Source organism: Manis pentadactyla, chromosome 2 (genome assembly GCF_030020395.1).
Source record: "Manis pentadactyla isolate mManPen7 chromosome 2, mManPen7.hap1, whole genome shotgun sequence".
Lineage (NCBI taxonomy): Eukaryota > Metazoa > Chordata > Mammalia > Pholidota > Manidae > Manis > Manis pentadactyla.
The window spans coordinates 235,494,415-235,519,342 of record NC_080020.1 but is presented as its reverse complement, the minus strand read 5'-3'; positions in this window follow the sequence as shown (position 1 = coordinate 235,519,342).

Here is a 24,928-nt window from a genome sequence, read left to right as displayed (position 1 = left end):
AGACCACCTACGTGCTCCCTTACAGGAGACTCACTTGAGATCCAAGGACGAAGACAAACCAGAAGTTGAGGGGGTGGGGACAGGTACCCTAGACAAGTGAAACTGAAAAGAAAAAAAAAAAAGAAGAAGAAGAAAAAAGATGTGCTGCTGGGATTAAAGACGGCGGCTCACGTGAGAGGGGAGGCGGAAACCTCCTCCCAAAACCAAAACCACATACATACGTACTATATGGAAATAGAACAACTACACCAAATCCTGGAAGAGCAGCAGGGAAGAACGCTGCTGCGGCAGGCTGTCACCTCGAGGAGAAGTGTGACGTACAGCCCCGGAGATGTGCTCTGGGAGCACGAACCTACCGTACACGTGCTGCGCTCTGGAGGATCGGTGGGCTTGGAAAGCAGAGACAGGCGGAAGACTTCGAGAGACTTGAGATTCCAGCCACTTGTGGGACAACACAGGGATCCACATCCGGCCGCTGTGGGACAAAAGAAAGGCGGACAGTCTGAGAGACTTCCTGACAGCGAGAGAACTGCTAAAGGGGCAAGGCTTCCGCAGGGCTTGCCGCTCAGGAGAAAGGACAGGTGCGCCAAACTGCCCGGGTGCACTCTGCCCGGCAGGCGGGGGAGCTTTCAGGAGCTCCGGGCGCTCCATCCCCCTTACCGTGCTGTGACTGGCACACGGCCTGCCTCCCCGCCGGCACCGGCCTGCAAAACGGCCGCCCCCACCTACGGCAGCTTCTCCCTGCGTGCTCCGCAAACTGGCCCCGGCAGTGGAGACGGGCACTGCGGTCGGGAAGCAGGAAAGACCTCTTTCCTCCCGGCGGGGGTGGGCACCGGCACCTCTCCCCTGGGACCCCTGCCACCCCACCCCCCACCCACCCCAAGGGCTGAGCATCTCCAGAGAGTAAAGCTTCTGGGAGCTAGAGGGCGCCACCTACAAATATGAACCTTCAAAGGAACCTGGTAACTGGACTCAAATCAATCTTCCTGAGAAAGAGATCTCAAAATAAACACCAGGAGCATGCTCAGGGAGCTACAGAAAATATAACTGCCCCTGTCTCTCGAGCGCAATTCTCTCTCTCTCTGTCTCTCTCTGTCTCTCTCTGTCTCTCTCTCTCTCTCTCTCTCTCTCTCTCTCTCTCTGTCTCTGTCTCTGTCTCTCTCTCTCTCTCTCTCTCTCTCTCCCGGGAGCGCTGCTGAGGCCCTGTTCCGAGAGGGGTGCTGCGACAGCCCAGCAGGAACGGCACAGCTCTCGGGTCCACCCCGGCCGGTGCCAGGACAGTCCCACACGGGCTCTGACTGAACTGCAAACGGGGGACGCCGCTCGTCTTAACTCCGCAGGAAAGACAACAGTGCCGCATGCTAGCCTCCCCGTCAATGGCTAGAGGCTACGTGGCTCCACCGATACCAGGTGACGTCAACACCCCGGGCTTCATCTCCTTGGCGATCTTTTTTCCCTATGACCCTTGAAAGCAGCACATGGAAAGATACAACCTACCAGTCTCCACACCGCCTCACCTCTCAGTTTTACGCCAGATGTTCCCGCATCACAGCTTCTCCTCTTCGTTCCCGTTTTCTCGGCTGGTTGGTGTTCTGGGGAAAAAAAAAAAAAAAAAATTAGTCAGATTTGGAATGAAGTGGTAGGGGGTTTCGTAAGATTCTGTTTGACCACCATCAGTAGAACCAAAAGACATCCTTCAGTATGGGAGAATATACTCACCGATGACATATCTGATAAGGCGTTGCCATCCAAAACATGTATCAAGAGCTCACGAACCTCAACACACAAAAAGCAAATGAATCCAGTTACAAAATGGGCAGAGGCTCTCAACAGACACTTCTCCACAGAAGCAATTTCAGGTGGCCGGCAGGCACATGGAAAAGACGCTCCACATCGCTAACCATCAGAGAAATGCACACTAAAACCACAACGGGGTATCACCTCACACCAGTTAGGATGGCCACCACCCAAAAGACAGACAACAACAGATGTCGGCGAGGGTGTGGAGAAAGGGGAACCCTCCTACACTGCTGGTGGGAATGTCAGTCAGCTCAACCATTGTGGAAAGCGGTATGGAGGTTCCCCCAAAAACCAAAGAACAGAAATGCCATTTGACCCAGGAATTCCTCTCCTAGGAATTTACCCTAAGAGTGCAGGAGCCCAGTTTGAAAGAGACAGATGCACCCCTATGTTGATCACAGCACTACTTACAATACCCAAGAAAGGGAAGCAACCTAAGTGTCCATCGGGAGATGAAGGGATAAAGAAGAGGTGGTACATACACACTACGGAATATCACTCAGCCATAGGAAGAAAACAAATCCTACCACCATTTGCAACAACACGGACGGAGCTAGAGGGTGTTATGCTCAGTGAAATAAGCCAGGTGGAGAAAGACAAGTATCCAAGGATTTCACTCCTCTGTGAGGTATGAGAACAAAGCAAAAACGGGAAGGAACAAAACAGCAGCAGACTCACAGAACCCAAGAATGGACTAACAGTTACCAAAGGGAAAGGGACCTGGGAGGACGGGTGGGGAGGGAGCGATAAGGGGGTAAAGGGGGCATTACGATCCGCACACATAATGTAGGGGGTGGGGGGCCACAGGGATTGCAGTGTAACACACAGAAGACAGGTAGTGATTCCATAGCATCTTACTACATTGATGGACAGCGACTGTAATGGGGTGCGGGGAGCGGACTTGATAATGGGGGGGAGTCTAGTAACCACAATGTTGCTCATGTAATTGTACTCTAATGGTAACAACAAAAAAATCACAATGAGCTATCACCTCACAGCATTCAGAATGGCTAGTTCCCCAAAAAAAACAAGAAATAACAAGTTATTTATGAGGATGTGGACAAAAGGGAACCGTCATGCACTGTTTGTGACCATGTAAATTGGTGCAGCTACTATGGAAAACAGTGTGGTGGTTCCTACCTATATTAATAGCGGTTTCATATGACCCAGCGTTCTTTTTCATACACAGCAGTGTAACTCCTTTCAGGATACTGGACCTGTTTCCAATGCATACACCACCAAGCAATTCTTGAACACCAGCAGGGTGTCTGAGAACTCAATGCTGAGGCTATCTGCCCAGAGACAACACCAGATTCTACAGGGTAAGGTTTCTATCCTCAAGACTGCCCTCCTCCCCAGCTCCAGAGCCTGGTTGCAAGCCCCACGCAATTAGCTTGTGCTTCCCACCTGCAGGCTAAGATTGCGGGTTCCAACAACTTCCCCTTTAGGTCTGCCCAAGTTGCTAAGGTGCCTCAGAATCTCAGAAGAACACTCACGTTTAACAAAGAGTACCATAAAGGACACAACAGCCGGATGAACACACACATATGGCAAGGTCCCAAATAAAAGAGCTTCTATCCTCCTGGGGTGCTTGGGGCCTGGCCTGGTGGCATGTGCAGGCCACCTGGTTCCCCAGGCATGGAAGCTCTGACAGAGAAACAGGAGATGAGAGAGATGTGCTCTTCTCTTAGGGTTTTGTGAGGGCTTCACTGCAGAGTCATGACTGACTAAATCACTGGCCATTGCTGATTCAGCCTCCAGCCCTCATCCCTTTCCTCTTCCCTGGGGGCTGAGGGCTAATAATTTCCATCCTCTAATCACAAGCTTGGTGCCCCTGGCAACCAGCCTCTAACCTAGGATAGGGCCCCAAAGCCTCTGCATTAACCTAACAAGACACCCATTGGACAGTTATGGCTCAGAAGGATTTTCAGGAATTGTGCACGAGGAGCAAAAATACCTAGGAAATGTATTTTGGTCATCTCAATTACCAAATATTTACTTATCATCAGTCATATCACAACAGGTGTCCCCACATACCCATAATGCCTGCAGGGACCTCCCTCTCCCCAAGACGAGGCACAGAGCTTCCCACTTCCACCATAATTTCCTTCACAGTCATGACATTGATCTGCACCAAGGACGATCCCTTTCAGGAGGATAAAGTGAAGGCTTCCGGCATAATGCCAAGGCCAAGGAGGCCCTCCTCCCCAGGGACACGGGGCAGAGAGATGGGAGAAATGGCTTCAGGAGTCTGTTTTCCTGTCAGCCGCTCTCCACTCCCCCAGCCTCAGCTGTCACCTCACCACCCAGCCTGACACACAGGGGCTTGCGAAGAAAAAAATCCTGGAGTCAGAGCAGCTGAACAGCTGCCGTGTGTGCTCAGCTTTGCAATGCGAGGGGTTCCACTCCTCTCGGGGTTCAGACTGGAAAAACCCGACAGGGAAGATGAGGTGGTCCAGCGACTCCCTGTTGCCACGTCGAATGGGGCAGTGCAAGCTCCACTTCCGCTGGAGATGCTTCCTGGCTGTCTCTGAGCACTTGCAAGGCAGCACGATAGGGTGTAGTTAGGGGGAAAATTCCCAAATCTAGAATTTTAATTTCCTGAGTATGATGACTAGACTTTCTGCTGCTCTGACTACACTGGAGAACAAAGAATGTCTAAGCAGCAGGTTCCACTTCTGAGAGACAGCACCCACGTTACCCGTTCGCTGCTGCCTCTGGTGACCAAGATGAGGACTAGCTGGATGTTACTAGGAAGTTTTGACTGTCAAAACAAAAGTGCAAATTTTGGAGACACCTTCTCAATCCACTCTCTGCATTTGCAGTGAGACAAAGCACAGAAATGGGATGAGGCTCATGACACTGTGAAATATACTCAGCCTAGAAAAAGCCCACTTTATACTTTAACTTCATCTACATGCTGTTCTGCTTCTTCCAGCCCCTCTATCAATTAAGGAACCTAGTAACCAGGATGGGAGGTAGACCTCCAAAGTGTAAGTGAACCTAGGGGGATAAAAAAATGCTGAGATCTGCACTCCCCAACTTCAAGCTCTACCATAAAGCCATAGTAATCAAGACAGTTTGGTACTGGCACAAGAGCAGAGCCACAGACCAATGGAACAGACTAGAGAATCCAGACATTAACCCAGACATATATGGTCAATTAATATTTGATAAAGGAGCCATGGACATACAGTGGCAAAATGACAGTCTCTTCAACAGGTGGTGCTGGCAAAACTGGACCATTGTCTAACCCCATATACAAAAGTAAACTCAAAATGGATCAAAGACCTGAATGTAAGTCACGAAACCCTTAAACTCTTGGAAGAAAACATAGGCAAAAACCTCTTAGACATAAACATGAGTGACCTCTTCTTGAACATATCTCCCCGGGCAAGGAAAACAACAGCAAAAATGAGTAAGTGGGACTATATTAAGCTGAAAAGCTTCTGTACAGCAAAAGACACCATCAATAGAACAGAAAGGAACCCTACAGTATGGGAGAATATATTTGAAAATGACAGATCCGATAAAGGCTTGACATCCAGAATATATAAAGAGCTCACACGCCTCAACAAACAAAAAACAAATAACCCAATTTAAAAAATGGGCAGAGGAACTGAACAGACAGTTCTCCAAAAAAGAAATACAGATGGCCAACAGACACATGAAAAGATGCTCCACATCGCTAATTATCAGAGAAATGCAAATTAAAACTACAATGAGGTATCACCTCACACCAGTAAGGATGGCTGCCATCCAAAAGACAAACAACAACAAATGTTGGCGAGGCTGTGGAGAAAGGGGAACCCTCCTACACTGCTGCTGGGAATGTAAGTTAGTTCAACCATTGTGGAAAGCAGTATGGAGGTACATCAAAATGCTCAAAACAGACTTACCATTTGACCCAGGAATTTCACTCCTAGGAATTTACCCTAAGAATGCAGCAATCAAGTATGAGAAAGATCAGTGCACCCCTATGTTTATCACAGCACTATTTACAGTAGCCAAGAATTGGAAGCAACCTGAATGTCCATCGATAGATGAATGGATAAAGAAGATGTGGTACATATACACAATGGAATACTACTCAGCCATAAGAAAAGGGAAAATCCAACCATTTGCAGCAACATGGATGGAGCTGGAGGGTATTATGCTCAGTGAAACAAGCCAAGTGGAGAAAGAGAAATACCAAATGATTTCACTTATCTGTGGAATATAAGAACAAAGGAAAAACTGAAGGAACAAAACAGCAGCAGAATCACAGAACTCAAGAATGGACTAACAGGTACCAAAGGGAAAGGGACTGGGGAGGAGGGGTGGGTAGGGAGGGATAAGGGGGGGGGGAGGAGTAGGGGGGTATTAAGATTAGCATGCATGGGGGGGGGGGTAGGAGAAAAGGGAGGGCTGTACAGCACAGAGAAGGCAAGTAGTGATTCTACAACATTTTGCTCTGCTGATGGACAGTGACTGTAAAGGGGTTTATAGGGGAGACCTGGTATAGGGGAGAGCCTAGTAAACATAATATTCGTCATGTAAGTGTAGATTAGTGATACCAAAAACAAAACAAAAAAACAAAAAAAAAAGGGCAGTTCCTGTGTGGTAACCGCCAATGAGTTCTACACAAGGGTATGAAGGGCATATAAAAGTGTAGGCAAAGGGTCTGTTTGTGTTTATACAGAGGATCAAAGCCTAATTGGGCTACCCCGAAAATGAACTAAGATACGATATGAAAAAGAACTTCCAACATCAGCACTCTCTGGAAGACTCATGCCAAAAGATGATCATCAAAAAACCCCAACAAAGATCCACGCACTGCTACAGCTGTAGATGCACTCATCCCACCAGTTCCTGGACTTGCCATGGGAATGAAGGAGACATCTAAGCTGGCCTGTGCATACGGTAAAACAACAAATTTGACTGGATCTATACTGTTGGAACTCAACCAAGAATTAGAAGTGCAAATTGTAGCGCTCCAAAATCTTACAACTACAGACTATTTACTGTTAAAAGAACATAAGGGATGTGAACATTCCCCAGGAATGGATTGTTTTAATTTGTCTGATTTCTCTCAGACTGTTCAAGTTCAGTTGGACAATATCCACCACATCATAGATAAGTTTTCACAAATGCCTAAGGTGCCTAACTGGTTTTCTCGGTTTCACTGGAGATGGCTGGTAATTACAGGTATGCTTTGGTTATGTAACTATACTCCTATTATGTTAATGTGTGTGCGCAATTTAAGTAGTAGCTTAAAACCTATACATGCTGAAGTTACTCTACAAGAAGATATGTCAAAGAAATAATCAATCTTCCCATGTTTTCTTCCGCCTGCTACTTCTATAGCTTTTCTTCTTCCTTCCTAATTACAACCCTTAAATAGAATTCGTGCCTCATATCAAATTTACCGAGTATCATAATTCTTCCAAGTGGTAAAGATACCTCAAGACAGATGCTGGGCATAGAAGCTACAGGGCATAACCATGCAAAGAAATAGAAAGCTAACCATTTCAAACAATAAGGCTTCTCTCTCACTTACCAACTCTACATTTCCCTGTATGGCCCCGGAAGATGACTGGTTAGCCAGAGACGGGTAAGATTCCTCAAGGGAGGAACAACCTAAGACAGGCACAGTCGCAGGGGGGTCATCAGGTGAGAAATTGGGGATCAACAGAGGTGAGGCTTAGAACCTCACCCCACCGTTCTGAGAGAAATCTTCTGCATACGTGGATGTTTTATTGCCCTGGTCTAGCTTGGATTAACACATAGTCTACAGGCACACACCTGATCATCTACATTTGCCCTCTTACAACACTAAACTATGTTTTCTACCTTTATTTTGTATCTACCTTCCACTTCAGCATTTTACTAAAAATAATAATAATAAAGAGAGAAATGTGGTATCCACATATAAATCAAGTATAAAAACCAAATGAGTATTCATATTTGAACTGACTGTTTATAGTTCATAATGCATGAGCAAAACCGAAAGTTTCTGTGATGACTGCCCTTGTACTGTTCACTATGTAACTTATTCACTATGTAAGAATTTGTTCTCCATGTAAGAACTTGTTTGTTATGCCTCAGAAGATTGGAGACTGACGAAAATTAGGCTTGGGGTGGATTAATGATTGTGCATTGAGCATTGACTCCCCTATACAGAATTTTATTGTCCTTAACAACCATTTGATCAATAAATATGAGAGATGCCCTCACAGAAAAAAAAAAAAAAAAAAAAAGGACAAGACTTCCAATGGTAAAATAAATAAGTAACCGGGATGTAATGGATAGCGTAAGGAATATAGTCAAGATATTGTAACAGCTTGGTAGGGCGATAGCTGGAACCTAGAATTATGTATATAAATGTTTTATCACTGTGTTGTACACTTGAAACTAACGTAATGTAATACTGTGCGTCAACTACCCTTCAATAAAAAATAATAAACTAAAAAAATAAATAAAATAAAAATAAAAAGTAGAGTTTAAAAAAAAAACGTAAAGGATGAACAGTCGGGATCGGGAATGGACAGGCTGACTGCTGAGAGGAGGCGAGGTCGCCCCGCAAGCTTCCAGCTTGGCTGACGGGCAGGAACGGCGACGCCATCGAGACCGAGAGTCTAAAGGAGAAGCATTTTAAAAATAAAAAGTGTTTCCCAGTTTATACTCTGCTGTGTTATTCACGTACGAGACACAGGCCCCCAAAACTAGATCAGAGAGAAAATCTGGGCAGCCAGGCCCAGTCAGCTGGGCAGCCAGGCCCAGTCAGAATGCGGGATGTGGCTATGCTGAGACCCGGTGGTCCCCGACCTACGCTTTCTGTGAGAAGCAAAGAAAGAACCTGCCCGCTAGCTAGGACGGCAAGTCATGGGGTCTGCGCCCTCCTCAGAAGTCAGCCGCCTGGCTGGCCATGGCCGAGAAGGCATGCCTGGCTCCCGGTGTCCCAGAGAAGCTGGGAACGCCCGGGAAAGGGCGGGCCGTGCCCCGGGCAGCCTCTGGGTGGCTCCGCGCCGGGCCGTGAGCAGGCCCTGGCCTCCGGGAGCGCGGGGGGGCGGGCGGGGGGGCGGGGGTGGGGGGCAAGGCACTTGCCGCCCGCCGCACCCCGGGTGCCGAGAACATGCAGAGCCGGCACCCGGGCGGGCTGAGCTCCGACAGACGCGGGCACTGCAGCCCTCGACGGTCCGCACGGTGGCCTCGTCGGTCCGAACACCCGCACGGCCCTCAGCGGGCAGTCCCGGGGGCTAGGGATTCTACTGGGGTTGGCCTTGGGGCCGCGCCGTGGCCTTGGCCCAGGGTCTCCTCTGGGCGGGGCCGGTGTGCTTAAGGCAGTGGGGGGGGGGGGGGAGGGGGCTTGGTGATGCGGCCCCTGGGTGACGTCACAGCGGCCCAGGCCGCTTTGTGATGCGTCCCCTGGCTGACATACATACCAGGCTCGCCCTAGCTGGGCAGCTCAGTGCGTGCTTGGCCTGAGAAGGAGTTAGTGGCAAAGGAGACCCTCTCCCTAGCTTCAGACCCTTTCCTCGGATCGTTTGGCGCACACCACAACCCATTTTCCCGTGTGGACAGTTTCCTCCTTCCTAAGGTTTGTGCCCCACCCCGCCCGCCGCCTCCCCAGCCCCACCTTCTTCGCCCGCCGGTCCTTCCCGTCCCCGGGACGCTGGCCCCTACCCCTCCTGCCAGGGAGCACCCTGCACCTGCCCGCTGCCCTGGTCACAGGCTGTTCCACTGGGGATCCTGTGCCTTTAGCGGCTGGCTTTTCCCACTTTTCCCAACAGAGTTCCCACTTCCACGGGGAGCAGTCCTGGGCCTCTGGACCATCCTAGGCTCCCAGCAGACGGCTGGAGAGAGACCACCCAGACGAGCTCCTCCTCTGCAGGGCACACGGGCACCACTACCAGCCCGCCTCGAGGTGTCCTGCCTCTGTGAAACCGCCATCCAGAGTCAGCCAACAGACAAGGCCATGGGCAGCGCCACCGCCGGCCTCCTGCGCGCCTCAGACAACCACCGCGCGGGCGGTCGTCGTCTGGTCTCCCCTGGCCCCATACGATGCCGTGGGAGGCACAGACGACGGCCTCGGCCCTACCCGCAAGGCGGACGACGACCCGATGGGCACGCCACCGCCTTCGGGAAAGGCACCCACAACTGCCCCCTGGCCACGGACAAGTCCGTGGGCTGCACAGGCGCCAGCCTGAAGGCTGATGCTCAGGACGACGAGCCCATGGACACGACACCACCCTCCATGGCCGTCATCTTCCGGTCGCCCCCGGCCGCACACGGGGCCGTGGGCAGCTCCACCTTCGGCCCGAGGGGCGGCGATGACGACCGGGACGAGCCCATGGACACGACGCCACCCTCCATGGCCGTCATCTTCCGGTCGCCCCCGGCCGCGCACGGGGCCGTGGGCAGCTCCACCTTCGGCCCGAAGGGCGGCGATGACGACCGCGACGAGCCCATGGACACGACGCCACCCTCCATGGCCGTCATCTTCCGGTCGCCCCCGGCCCCGCACGGGGCCGTGGGCAGCACCACCGCCGGCCTCCTGTGTGCCTCCGACAACCACCGCGCGGGCGGTCGTCGTCTGGTCTCCCCTGGCCCCATACGATGCCGTGGGAGGCACAGACGACGGCCTCGGCCCTACCCGTAAGTCAGCCTCGGACCCGATGGGCACGCCGCCGCCCTCGGGAAAGGCACCTACAACTGCCCCCCCGGCCCCAGGCAAGGCCCAGGGCAGCACAAGCGCCCGCCCGAAGGCTGACGCTGACGCTCAAGACGAGCCGATGGGACACGACACCCCCCTCGATGGCCGTCATGTTCCGGCCCCCCCCCCCCCCCCAGCCCCACACGAGGCCGTGGGCAGCGGCACCGCCGGCCTCCCCTGGCCCCACACGATGCCGTGGGAGGCACAGACGACGGCCTCGGACCGGTACCCGCAAGTCGGACTAGGACCCGATGGGCACGCCTCCGCCATCGGGAAAGGCACCTACTCGTCCCCCCGGGCCCCAGACGACGCAGTGGGCAGCACAGGCGCCGGCCCGAAGGCTCACTCTGACTCTCAAGGCGAGCCAATGGACACGACGCCACCGTCGCTCGCCGTCATCTTCCGGTCCCCACCGGGCCCCACACCGGGCCGTGGGCATCACCACCGCCGGCCTCCTGCGCACCTCAGACACCCACCGCGCGGGCGGTCATCGTCCGGTCTGCCCTGGACCCACACGATGCCGTGGGAGGCACAGACGACGGCCTCGGCCCTACCCCCAAGTCGGACGATGACCCGATGGGCCCGCCACCACCCTCGGGAAAGGCACCTACAACTGATCCCCGGCCCCAGACAAGGCCATGGGCAGGACAAGCGCCGGCCTTAAGGCCGACGCTGACGCTCAAGACGAACCAGTGGACACGACGCCACCCTGGCTGGCCGTGATCTTGCGGTCTCCCCCGGCGCCACACGAGGCCGTGGGCAGCACCACCGCCGGCCCGAAGGCCGACGATGACGCTCGGGTCGAGCCGATGGACACGACGCCACCCTCGGTGGCCGTCATCTTCCGGTCCCCACCGGCCTCGCACGAGGCCGTGGGCGGCGCCACCGCCGGCCTCCTGCGCACCTCAGACACCCACCGCGCGGGCGGTCATCCTCCGGTCAGCCCTGGACCCACACGATGCCGTGGGAGGCACAGCCGACGGCCTCGGCCCTACCCCTAACTCGGCCTCCGACCCGGTGGACACGCCACAGCCCTTGCCAACGGCACCTACAGGCCTCCCCCGGCTCCAGACAAGGCCTATGTCCTCCTATCCATTTAACAAAGTCTTTCCCACAGTATGTGCGTATATTATATATTCACACTAAACCCTGCTCTTGCTAGTATGCCTCTGCTCTGTTTACTCTTTGACTCGGCGACAGAGGAAGAACACACATACATGAGTGATAGTGTTCTGAGCCACACTTAACTACGCAACGTGTTCCGTGCCCCAGCGACTGGGATGTGGAAGTAGCCGCGTTTTATGACTGTGCGTGCTCACCGCGAGGTCTGCGTGCTGAGCGTTTAATGGATGACAACCCAGGGGGAGGCAAGTCCAGAGGAAGGAGACCGGGTTGGCTTATGTGGCCCCTTCCCTCTCCTCTCCCACTGCTCTGAGCTCACTGGGGGCTAGGGAATCCCTGCTGTGACACAGGCAACCTCTCTCATCATTTTGGTTTTTAAACATGTTTAATTCTGTATGTGTGTGCCTTGTGTAACTTAAGACTTTGGCCGATCATCCTCACACACTCCCACTTCCCCACGAGAGAACGGATTTGGCATCCAGGTCCTCGAGGCTGGAGGAACGACAGAAGGAAGTGCTTCTGCCTGCTGTGTGATTATTGAAAATGTAAGCTTACTTAGAATTTACCAAGTAGCTTAGTAATATCAGAAAAGGTCCTCTTTAATGACCGCCTGGCCTGACTCTAACCTAAACTGCTAACATGTCAAGCCACGTTGAGTTACAACTGTGCCCACTTCTCGCTGACCCTAGAGTCTGCAGGGTCTCCACCAGACTCAATACACGCAGAATTCCTAACCTGTGGAGACCACGTTCTAGTTGGAGGGGAGGAAAGAGACAATGAACATCTGTAAGTTTTCCGGTAGCTTAGCCGGTAACAAACACTATGAAGAATGAAAAGCAGGATATGGAGGACTGAGATTGTAGGCAGAGAGAAGCAGGGCTTTCAAAATAAACAGTGGACAGGGTAAGCCTCACCAGGGAGGTGGGACTTGAACAGTCTAGAAGGAGGTGACAGAACCAGGTATCTGAGGGAAAAGCATTCCATACAATGGGATAAATTACTGAAAAAGCCAAGAGGAGGGATGCTTGTGGTCTTCAGGGAGCAGTCAGTCAACAAATGCGGCTAGAATACCGTCAGCAAGGAGGGCAAAGAGGACCGGGGACAGAGATATGGGTTGAAGTCCCCGCACCACCATCGACTAGTTTTGTAGTCACACGCTGTTGACTCGTGTGCAAATGTCTCGGTGAACCCAGTGCTGTCTGTCTCTAGGGCCTAGTTACCTTGCAGGCTTTTGGAAACATAAGTAGGGAAGTGACATATAAGCCATCTTGTGAACTGTTCTGTACATAAAGATAGATGGGTAGACAAAAACATGATGATAGATAGATAGGACAGATAGACAGATAGATAGATGATAGATTAGATAGGATAGATGACAGGTATAGATAGATTGAATATATGATTGATAGATAGATAGATAGATAGATAGATAGACAGACAGACAGACAGACAGACAGACAGACAGATAGATAGATAGCCAGCCATGTTAGATAGCCGTGTTGTTAACTGTTTGTAAGGCTGGGGGCACTGATGGGAGGAGCGAGCACGTCGGACACTGATGATGTGCCAATGTCTCCGGCTGCTGCCCCCTCCCACGCGGGACACTGATGATGGGCCGAAGTTCTTGGCTGTTGCCCCCTCCCAACCTGAAAAATATGCCTTGGGCTAGCCAATCCTCGTGCTGCTGTAAATCTAAGCTCTGCCTCCCCCTACCTTCTCGAAAATCTCGCTGCCTGCCTGTCTACTTAAGTGTGAATTCCCCAGCCTCCATTTCTATAGACCGGGGAAATCTCGCCCGGGTATTTGCGTTCAAATAAACTACCGGGCCCTTTGTTGCCTCCCTTCACCTGCTTATTTCAGCTAGAATTTATCTTACACTGTTCTGTACATAAGGATAGATGGGTAGACAAAAAGATGACAACAGGTAGGTGACAGACAGGTGACAGATGATAGATTAGAAATAGATACATTAGATAGATGATAGATATTCATAGGTTAGACGAATAGATTGACAGAGATGACAGATAGATAAGACATATATAGATGACGGATGATAGACTAGATAGGATAGATGATATAGGTAGGTTACGTTAGAAAGACAGATGATAAGATATTGATAGATTAGATAGAGAATAGATAGATGATAGATAGATACAGAGTTATGAACTGAATTTTTGGGCCCTCACCTCACCATCTTCTGCTCCTCCTAACCCCCCGCCGCCGCCACCACACACACACACACACACACACACACACAAGTTCATATTTGAATTGAGTCAGGGTTGAAGCCCTAACCCCCACTGTCATGGTATTGGGAGGTGGGGCCTTTGGAGGTAATTTGGTTCGGAAGCTATCATGAGGGTGTGGGTGGAGCTGCCATTATGCAATCAGTGCTATTAAGAGGAACAGAGGACAGAGCTTTCTCCCTCGACCCTGTGAGGACACAGCAGGGATGCGGCCGTATGCAAGCCAGAAGAAGGGACCTCACCAGGAACTGAACCTGCCTTGGTCTTGGACTTCTGCTTCCAGAATGGTGAGAAATCAGTGTCTATGGATGAAGCCCCCACTCAATGACACTCTGGTTATCAGCTTGAGTAGACTAACATAGATATGTAGGTAAACAGAGACGCACTTAAGACGATGGATGGAGAGAGCCTACGCATAGATATCTGTGCTTAGGTGTCTGCATAGGTATCTGTGTCCAACCACCTCTGCACTTTGAAGTCCGCTCCCTATGGGGGGCACGCCAGGAGCACAACTTATGCGCGTTTCTTTTTTAAAGTGCGGGCTGCAGTTTCCTATAACTGGGGTCTCCGTTAACTCTCAGCCGTGTGTGTGTGTGTGTGTGTGTGTGTGTGTGTGTGTGTGTGTGTGTCTGTGTGCGTGCGTGTGCGCGCGCCTGTGCGTGCGTGTGTGCGTGTGCGTGTGCGCGCGTGTGTGTGTGTGTACGCCACTGCCCCATCGGTCTACAATCACAGGAGATGCAAAAGTAACAAAGGAACGCAGGATAGGGCAAACATCTTGCAAACTATGACCAGAAAGAGTAAAGTTCTCCACTAGCCTCTGGGGATATCTTTGCCAAGTGATTCTATGCAATTTTAGAAAGATCTTGCCGGAAATGTTGCTGGGACCACTCTGAACCATCGAGTTAGTTAAGGTAATAAGCCAGGACAGGAGGGCAGCAAAGAGCACCCACGGTGTGTCTCCTATGTATCAGGCCAAGGTGTACAGGCTTTAATTCTACTACACCACTTCATCTCACCATGGCTGACGTGGGATGACCTTATGCACCACCTTCATCCGTGAGTAAAAAGTTACTTCAGAATCACCTCCCTTAACAGAAAATAAATAAGTGCGGGGACATAAACATTCCTAGAATTCCTGCCACCATCACCCAACTCTTTATGCTCAGCACCCTTTTCATACGAACGGAAACATAGCTCTCAACGCTACTATTCCATTTCAGAGAGACCTCACTCACATCTAAATGCCTAAATGCACTGAAACTCCACCTCCACCTTGACAGCAGAGGGGAGCAGTTTCCCCACAAGCTAGCTGGCCTGCCACCTCAGCAAGCCCACGGGCCACCGGCCCACAAGAGCCCTGCGTGTCACCAAAAGGCAGTTCCCTTAACCAGTGACTACACGCATGCTCTCTGGAGATGGGCCAGCAAGCAGGGCCGCCGAGGTGACATCGGTGCACAGGCAAAAAGACCTACTACTGGGCATGCACCTGCCTCGGACCCCGCAGGCCAGCCAGGGTGCTCCCTGCGTGGGGCCTCGGATATGCCCCGCAGCTCACGCAGCCGCCACAGCGGGAACGGCCCAGGGGCAGAGCAGCCGGAGGGCCCTGGCCCGCACAGGTTCAAGAGCCCAGCCCGCCAACCACACCGTCCACACCCAGCAGACTCGTGCCACCTACGCAGGAGAAGTTCCCACCCAAGGCCACTCCTCTCAAGACCCAAACACACAGCTAACTCACATAAACAGACACAAGGAATTGAGACTTCTCTGAGAAGGACACAGAGGAATCAAACTGCACCTAGTGACAGAACGTTGACAAAAGTGAGACAACAGATTACATAGACAGACAGATGATTGATACATAGATTGGGTTGATATACATACATATAGGTGATAGATTAATTAGATAGATACACAGATGAGAGTAGATAGATGATAGATCATAGATAGATAGATAGGTAGATAGATAAAGGGATAGGTAGGTAGGTAGATAGGAGAGCATCATACTAAACAAAGCTATCTCTCGCTCAAGACCATCTACGTGCTCCCTTACAGGAGACTCACTTGAGATCCAAGGACACAGACAGACTAGAAGCCGAAGGGGCGGGGACAGGTACCCTACACAGGTGAAACTGAGAAACAAACAAACAAACAAACAAACAAACAAACAAACAAACAAACAAACGGATTCTGTCTGAGTCCCCAGAGACAGTCACTAGAAAATAGCCCTATCTGGCCACCGTGAATTCTTTTTGTTTGGTTTCAGCAGGGCCCAGCCATAGATTTAGTGGTGCAGCAACGCCCTTCTCATCGTCTCTCACCTCAACAACTGAATTGCGGTAATAGTATGCGTCTGGGCCTTTGAAATCAGTGGCTTTTATGATGTTCACGAATGTAAAGAGGCAATAACCAGATACCGAGGGAAGTTTGGATGCTTAACCGAACACGTCACTCCACAGCACACTCTTTGCTCCCAACTGCTCCTGTCTAGAAACTGGTGTTCCTTTTTATTTGTCCCTCCCTCCTATCAGCGGCGATCACGCCGATGTCCCTCAAACATGGTGGTGAGCAAAGCACCAAGTTTACTTTTCTGTCGACAAGAGGCCCAGAGGAAGGATACTTGTGGTCTTCAGGGAGCACTTAGTCAGTGAATGTGGCTAAATACAGTCAGCAAGCGAGAAGGAGGTAAAAGAGGACAGAGGACAGAGATACGGGTTCAAGTCCCTGCACCACCATTTCCTGGTTTTGTAGGTGCACGCGGCTGACTCGACCTGCAAGTGTCTCGGTGAAAACCCAGTGCTCTCCCTACGGCCTAGTTACCTTGCAAGATTTTTGGAGGCATAATGTAGGGAAGTGACATAGCCTATGTTGTTGACTGTTCTTGTACATAAGGACAGAAGGGCAGACAAAAAGATGATTGATTCATAGATAGATAGATAGATAGATAGATAGATAGATAGATAGACAGATAGATAGAGAGATAGATAGAGAGACAGAGAGATAGAGAGAGAGATATAGGTACATATCAATTAATAAAAGCTATTGCTCATAAACCAGGAGAGTAATGGTGAAAGCACATAGCGAAACTACAAACAAAAAAGAAGAATGAAAAATCCACTTTAAAAAGTGCAGCAAGCAGCCATAAGAAGAAAACAAATCCTACCATTTGCAATGATGTGGACGGAGCTAGACGGTATTATGCTCAGTGAAATAAGCCAGGCGGAGAAAGACAAGTACCAAATGATTTCACTCGTGTGTGGAGTATAACAACAAAGAAAAACTGAAGGAGAAAAACAGCAGCAGACTCACAGAACCCGAGAGTGGACTCACAGTTACCAAAGGGAAAGGGACTGGGGAGGGTGGGTGGGGAGGGAGGGAGGGATAGGGGCGGGGAGAAAGAAAGGGGGCATCAGGATTAGCATGTAGAATGTGTGGGGCGGGGGGAGCATGGGGAGGGCTGTACAACCCAGAGAAGACAAGTAGTGATTCTACAGCATCTTACTACACGCTGATGGACAGCGACTGTAACGGGGTGTGTCGGGGGGACATGGTGAAGGGGTCTACAGCATCCAAACTACACTGATGGACAGTGACTGTAAGAGGTTTTCGCGGGGGACTTGGTGAAGGGGGGAGCCTGGTAAACGTAATGTTCTTCACGTGACTGTAGATGAATGATGACAAAAAGAATTTAAGAAGTGCAATAAGGGCACAGCTCTGAATCATCAGAATAAAAGGACAGGCTTTGAGTGCTCCAAACAAAAGACACAGGGTTAAAAGAAGGGATGAAAGCTCAAGACCACCTACGTGCTCCCTTACAGGGTGGGGACAGGTACCCTACACAAGTGAAACTGAAAAAACAAACAATCAAACAAATGGATTCTGTCTGAGTCCCCAGAGACAGCCACTAGAAAATAGCCCTATCTGGCCACCGTGAATTCTTTTTGTTTGGTTTCAGCAGTGCCCAGCCATAGATTTAGTGGTGCAGCAACGTCCTTCTCATCTTCTCTCACCTCAGTATGCGTCTGGGCCTTTGAAATCAGTGGCTTTTATGATGTTCACGAATGTAAAGAAGTAATAGCCACATAAAGAGGGAAGTTTGGACACTCAAATAAACACGTCAGTCCACAACACACTCTTTGCTCCCAACTGCTCCTGTCTAGAAATGGGGTGTTCCTTTTTGTTTGTCCCTCCCTCCGATCAGCGGCGATCACGCCGTCTTTATACTCATGTGTGGAGTATCACAACAAAGAAAAACTGAAGGAAAAAAACAGCAGCAGACTCACAGAACCCGAGAGTGGACTCACAGTTACCAAAGGGAAAGGGGCTGGGCAGGGTGGGTGGGAAGGGAGGGATAAGGGCGGGGAGAAAGAAAGGGGGCATCAGGATTAGCATGTATAACGTGTGGGGTGGGGGGAGCATGGGGAGGGCTGTACAACCCAGAGAAGACAAGTAGTGATTCTACAGCATCTTACTACACGCTGATGGTCAGCGACTGTAACGGGGTTTTTGGGGGGGACTTGGTGATCATCATGTTCTTCACGTGACTGTAGATGAATGATAACAAAAAAAATTTTTTAAGTGCAATAAGGACACAGCTCTCAATTGTCAGAATAAAAGGACAGGCTCTGAGGGCTCCAATCAAAAGACACAGGGTTAAAAGAAGGGATGAAAACTCAAGACCACCTACGTGCTCCCTTACAGGAGACTCACTTGAGATCCAAGGACGAAGACAAACCAGAAGTTGAGGGGGTGGGGACAGGTACCCTAGACAAGTGAAACTGAAAAGAAAAAAAAAAAAGAAGAAGAAGAAAAAAGATGTGCTGCTGGGATTAAAGACGGCGGCTCACGTGAGAGGGGAGGCGGAAACCTCCTCCCAAAACCAAAACCACATACATACGTACTATATGGAAATAGAACAACTACACCAAATCCTGGAAGAGCAGCAGGGAAGAACGCTGCTGCGGCAGGCTGTCACCTCGAGGAGAAGTGTGACGTACAGCCCCGGAGATGTGCTCTGGGAGCACGAACCTACCGTACACGTGCTGCGCTCTGGAGGATCGGTGGGCTTGGAAAGCAGAGACAGGCGGAAGACTTCGAGAGACTTGAGATTCCAGCCACTTGTGGGACAACACAGGGATCCACATCCGGCCGCTGTGGGACAAAAGAAAGGCGGACAGTCTGAGAGACTTCCTGACAGCGAGAGAACTGCTAAAGGGGCAAGGCTTCCGCAGGGCTTGCCGCTCAGGAGAAAGGACAGGTGCGCCAAACTGCCCGGGTGCACTCTGCCCGGCAGGCGGGGGAGCTTTCAGGAGCTCCGGGCGCTCCATCCCCCTTACCGTGCTGTGACTGGCACACGGCCTGCCTCCCCGCCGGCACCGGCCTGCAAAACGGCCGCCCCCACCTACGGCAGCTTCTCCCTGCGTGCTCCGCAAACTGGCCCCGGCAGTGGAGACGGGCACTGCGGTCGGGAAGCAGGAAAGACCTCTTTCCTCCCGGCGGGGGTGGGCACCGGCACCTCTCCCCTGGGACCCCTGCCACCCCACCCCCCACCCACCCCAAGGGCTGAGCATCTCCAGAGAGTAAAGCTTCTGGGAGCTAGAGGGCGCCACCTACAAATATGAACCTTCAAAGGAACCTGGTAACTGGACTCAAATCAATCTTCCTGAGAAAGAGATCTCAAAATAAACACCAGGAGCATGCTCAGGGAGCTACAGAAAATATAACTGCCCCTGTCTCTCGAGCGCAATTCTCTCTCTCTCTGTCTCTCTCTGTCTCTCTCTGTCTCTCTCTGTCTCTCTCTCTCTCTCTCTCTCTCTGTCTCTGTCTCTGTCTCTCTCTCTCTCTCTCTCTCTCTCTCCCGGGAGCGCTGCTGAGGCCCTGTTCCGAGAGGGGTGCTGCGACAGCCCAGCAGGAACGGCACAGCTCTCGGGTCCACCCCGGCCGGTGCCAGGACAGTCCCACACGGGCTCTGACTGAACTGCAAACGGGGGACGCCGCTCGTCTTAACTCCGCAGGAAAGACAACAGTGCCGCATGCTAGCCTCCCCGTCAATGGCTAGAGGCTACGTGGCTCCACCGATACCAGGTGACGTCAACACCCCGGGCTTCATCTCCTTGGCGATCTTTTTTCCCTATGACCCTTGAAAGCAGCACATGGAAAGATACAACCTACCAGTCTCCACACCGCCTCACCTCTCAGTTTTACGCCAGATGTTCCCGCATCACAGCTTCTCCTCTTCGTTCCCGTTTTCTCGGCTGGTTGGTGTTCTGGGGAAAAAAAAAAAAAAAAAATTAGTCAGATTTGGAATGAAGTGGTAGGGGGTTTCGTAAGATTCTGTTTGACCACCATCAGTAGAACCAAAAGACATCCTTCAGTATGGGAGAATATACTCACCGATGACATATCTGATAAGGCGTTGCCATCCAAAACATGTATCAAGAGCTCACGAACCTCAACACACAAAAAGCAAATGAATCCAGTTACAAAATGGGCAGAGGCTCTCAACAGACACTTCTCCACAGAAGCAATTTCAGGTGGCCGGCAGGCACATGGAAAAGACGCTCCACATCGCTAACCATCAGAGAAATGCACACTAAAACCACAACGGGGTATCACCTCACACCAGTTAGGATGGCCACCACCCAAAAGACAGACAACAACAGATGTCGGCGAGGGTGTGGAGAAAGGGGAACCCTCCTACACTGCTGGTGGGAATGTCAGTCAGCTCAACCATTGTGGAAAGCGGTATGGAGGTTCCCCCAAAAACCAAAGAACAGAAATGCCATTTGACCCAGGAATTCCTCTCCTAGGAATTTACCCTAAGAGTGCAGGAGCCCAGTTTGAAAGAGACAGATGCACCCCTATGTTGATCACAGCACTACTTACAATACCCAAGAAAGGGAAGCAACCTAAGTGTCCATCGGGAGATGAAGGGATAAAGAAGAGGTGGTACATACACACTACGGAATATCACTCAGCCATAGGAAGAAAACAAATCCTACCACCATTTGCAACAACACGGACGGAGCTAGAGGGTGTTATGCTCAGTGAAATAAGCCAGGTGGAGAAAGACAAGTATCCAAGGATTTCACTCCTCTGTGAGGTATGAGAACAAAGCAAAAACGGGAAGGAACAAAACAGCAGCAGACTCACAGAACCCAAGAATGGACTAACAGTTACCAAAGGGAAAGGGACCTGGGAGGACGGGTGGGGAGGGAGCGATAAGGGGGTAAAGGGGGCATTACGATCCGCACACATAATGTAGGGGGTGGGGGGCCACAGGGATTGCAGTGTAACACACAGAAGACAGGTAGTGATTCCATAGCATCTTACTACATTGATGGACAGCGACTGTAATGGGGTGCGGGGAGCGGACTTGATAATGGGGGGGAGTCTAGTAACCACAATGTTGCTCATGTAATTGTACTCTAATGGTAACAACAAAAAAATCACAATGAGCTATCACCTCACAGCATTCAGAATGGCTAGTTCCCCAAAAAAACAAGAAATAACAAGTTATTTATGAGGATGTGGACAAAAGGGAACCGTCATGCACTGTTTGTGACCATGTAAATTGGTGCAGCTACTATGGAAAACAGTGTGGTGGTTCCTACCTATATTAATAGCGGTTTCATATGACCCAGCGTTCTTTTTCATACACAGCAGTGTAACTCCTTTCAGGATACTGGACCTGTTTCCAATGCATACACCACCAAGCAATTCTTGAACACCAGCAGGGTGTCTGAGAACTCAATGCTGAGGCTATCTGCCCAGAGACAACACCAGATTCTACAGGGTAAGGTTTCTATCCTCAAGACTGCCCTCCTCCCCAGCTCCAGAGCCTGGTTGCAAGCCCCACGCAATTAGCTTGTGCTTCCCACCTGCAGGCTAAGATTGCGGGTTCCAACAACTTCCCCTTTAGGTCTGCCCAAGTTGCTAAGGTGCCTCAGAATCTCAGAAGAACACTCACGTTTAACAAAGAGTACCATAAAGGACACAACAGCCGGATGAACACACACATATGGCAAGGTCCCAAATAAAAGAGCTTCTATCCTCCTGGGGTGCTTGGGGCCTGGCCTGGTGGCATGTGCAGGCCACCTGGTTCCCCAGGCATGGAAGCTCTGACAGAGAAACAGGAGATGAGAGAGATGTGCTCTTCTCTTAGGGTTTTGTGAGGGCTTCACTGCAGAGTCATGACTGACTAAATCACTGGCCATTGCTGATTCAGCCTCCAGCCCTCATCCCTTTCCTCTTCCCTGGGGGCTGAGGGCTAATAATTTCCATCCTCTAATCACAAGCTTGGTGCCCCTGGCAACCAGCCTCTAACCTAGGATAGGGCCCCAAAGCCTCTGCATTAACCTAACAAGACACCCATTGGACAGTTATGGCTCAGAAGGATTTTCAGGAATTGTGCACGAGGAGCAAAAATACCTAGGAAATGTATTTTGGTCATCTCAATTACCAAATATTTACTTATCATCAGTCATATCACAACAGGTGTCCCCACATACCCATAATGCCTGCAGGGACCTCCCTCTCCCCAAGACGAGGCACAGAGCTTCCCACTTCCACCATAATTTCCTTCACAGTCATGACATTGATCTGCACCAAGGACGATCCCTTTCAGGAGGATAAAGTGAAGGCTTCCGGCATAATGCCAAGGCCAAGGAGGCCCTCCTCCCCAGGGACACGGGGCAGAGAGATGGGAGAAATGGCTTCAGGAGTCTGTTTTCCTGTCAGCCGCTCTCCACTCCCCCAGCCTCAGCTGTCACCTCACCACCCAGCCTGACACACAGGGGCTTGCGAAGAAAAAAATCCTGGAGTCAGAGCAGCTGAACAGCTGCCGTGTGTGCTCAGCTTTGCAATGCGAGGGGTTCCACTCCTCTCGGGGTTCAGACTGGAAAAACCCGACAGGGAAGATGAGGTGGTCCAGCGACTCCCTGTTGCCACGTCGAATGGGGCAGTGCAAGCTCCACTTCCGCTGGAGATGCTTCCTGGCTGTCTCTGAGCACTTGCAAGGCAGCACGATAGGGTGTAGTTAGGGGGAAAATTCCCAAATCTAGAATTTTAATTTCCTGAGTATGATGACTAGACTTTCTGCTGCTCTGACTACACTGGAGAACAAAGAATGTCTAAGCAGCAGGTTCCACTTCTGAGAGACAGCACCCACGTTACCCGTTCGCTGCTGCCTCTGGTGACCAAGATGAGGACTAGCTGGATGTTACTAGGAAGTTTTGACTGTCAAAACAAAAGTGCAAATTTTGGAGACACCTTCTCAATCCACTCTCTGCATTTGCAGTGAGACAAAGCACAGAAATGGGATGAGGCTCATGACACTGTGAAATATACTCAGCCTAGAAAAAGCCCACTTTATACTTTAACTTCATCTACATGCTGTTCTGCTTCTTCCAGCCCCTCTATCAATTAAGGAACCTAGTAACCAGGATGGGAGGTAGACCTCCAAAGTGTAAGTGAACCTAGGGGGATAAAAAAATGCTGAGATCTGCACTCCCCAACTTCAAGCTCTACCATAAAGCCATAGTAATCAAGACAGTTTGGTACTGGCACAAGAGCAGAGCCACAGACCAATGGAACAGACTAGAGAATCCAGACATTAACCCAGACATATATGGTCAATTAATATTTGATAAAGGAGCCATGGACATACAGTGGCAAAATGACAGTCTCTTCAACAGGTGGTGCTGGCAAAACTGGACCATTGTCTAACCCCATATACAAAAGTAAACTCAAAATGGATCAAAGACCTGAATGTAAGTCACGAAACCCTTAAACTCTTGGAAGAAAACATAGGCAAAAACCTCTTAGACATAAACATGAGTGACCTCTTCTTGAACATATCTCCCCGGGCAAGGAAAACAACAGCAAAAATGAGTAAGTGGGACTATATTAAGCTGAAAAGCTTCTGTACAGCAAAAGACACCATCAATAGAACAGAAAGGAACCCTACAGTATGGGAGAATATATTTGAAAATGACAGATCCGATAAAGGCTTGACATCCAGAATATATAAAGAGCTCACACGCCTCAACAAACAAAAAACAAATAACCCAATTTAAAAAATGGGCAGAGGAACTGAACAGACAGTTCTCCAAAAAAGAAATACAGATGGCCAACAGACACATGAAAAGATGCTCCACATCGCTAATTATCAGAGAAATGCAAATTAAAACTACAATGAGGTATCACCTCACACCAGTAAGGATGGCTGCCATCCAAAAGACAAACAACAACAAATGTTGGCGAGGCTGTGGAGAAAGGGGAACCCTCCTACACTGCTGCTGGGAATGTAAGTTAGTTCAACCATTGTGGAAAGCAGTATGGAGGTACATCAAAATGCTCAAAACAGACTTACCATTTGACCCAGGAATTTCACTCCTAGGAATTTACCCTAAGAATGCAGCAATCAAGTATGAGAAAGATCAGTGCACCCCTATGTTTATCACAGCACTATTTACAGTAGCCAAGAATTGGAAGCAACCTGAATGTCCATCGATAGATGAATGGATAAAGAAGATGTGGTACATATACACAATGGAATACTACTCAGCCATAAGAAAAGGGAAAATCCAACCATTTGCAGCAACATGGATGGAGCTGGAGGGTATTATGCTCAGTGAAACAAGCCAAGTGGAGAAAGAGAAATACCAAATGATTTCACTTATCTGTGGAATATAAGAACAAAGGAAAAACTGAAGGAACAAAACAGCAGCAGAATCACAGAACTCAAGAATGGACTAACAGGTACCAAAGGGAAAGGGACTGGGGAGGAGGGGTGGGTAGGGAGGGATAAGGGGGGGGGGGAGGAGTAGGGGGGTATTAAGATTAGCATGCATGGGGGGGGGGGGTAGGAGAAAAGGGAGGGCTGTACAGCACAGAGAAGGCAAGTAGTGATTCTACAACATTTTGCTCTGCTGATGGACAGTGACTGTAAAGGGGTTTATAGGGGAGACCTGGTATAGGGGAGAGCCTAGTAAACATAATATTCGTCATGTAAGTGTAGATTAGTGATACCAAAAACAAAACAAAAAAACAAAAAAAAAAGGGCAGT